General features: G+C 49.1%; 1 pseudogene; it reads right to left on the reverse strand.

Annotated features, from left to right (window-relative positions):
- Positions 1–118, reverse strand: LOC120619447 (uncharacterized; annotated as a pseudogene).
- Positions 119–428: the final 310 nt, after the last annotated feature.

Below are 428 nucleotides of genomic sequence, written 5' to 3' on the forward strand. Positions count from 1 at the left end.
TGCCTACAGCACCTGGTCTTCCTAGGTGGTCTCCCATCCAAGTACTAACCAGGCCCGACCCTGCTTAGCTTCCGAGATCAGACGGGATCCATCTTGTTAGGGTGGCATGGCCGTAGACCATGGACTGTGGCTCCACTAGGGTGCGAACCCAGGACCTTCTGCATGTAAAGCAGATATGCTCACCACTACACTACGGAACTACATCCACGATGGATGCTCTTTTATAGGAGTTAATATTTATTCAGCAACTACTCTGTATTAGTCATAGTGCTGAGTGTTTCTGCTCATTGTCCACACTCTTGTCTCAACACTCACCTGTTGCGTGATGGATCCCAGCTCTGCGTCTCCAGCCCAGGCCTCATTCATTTCTGGTCGTCAAACACCTCCTTAATGGTGGGATAATTATGTAGCTCTAGCAATCCAGTATT

This window comes from Pteropus medius, unplaced genomic scaffold (assembly GCF_902729225.1).
Source record: "Pteropus medius unplaced genomic scaffold, Ma_sr-lr_union100, whole genome shotgun sequence".
NCBI lineage: Eukaryota > Metazoa > Chordata > Mammalia > Chiroptera > Pteropodidae > Pteropus > Pteropus medius.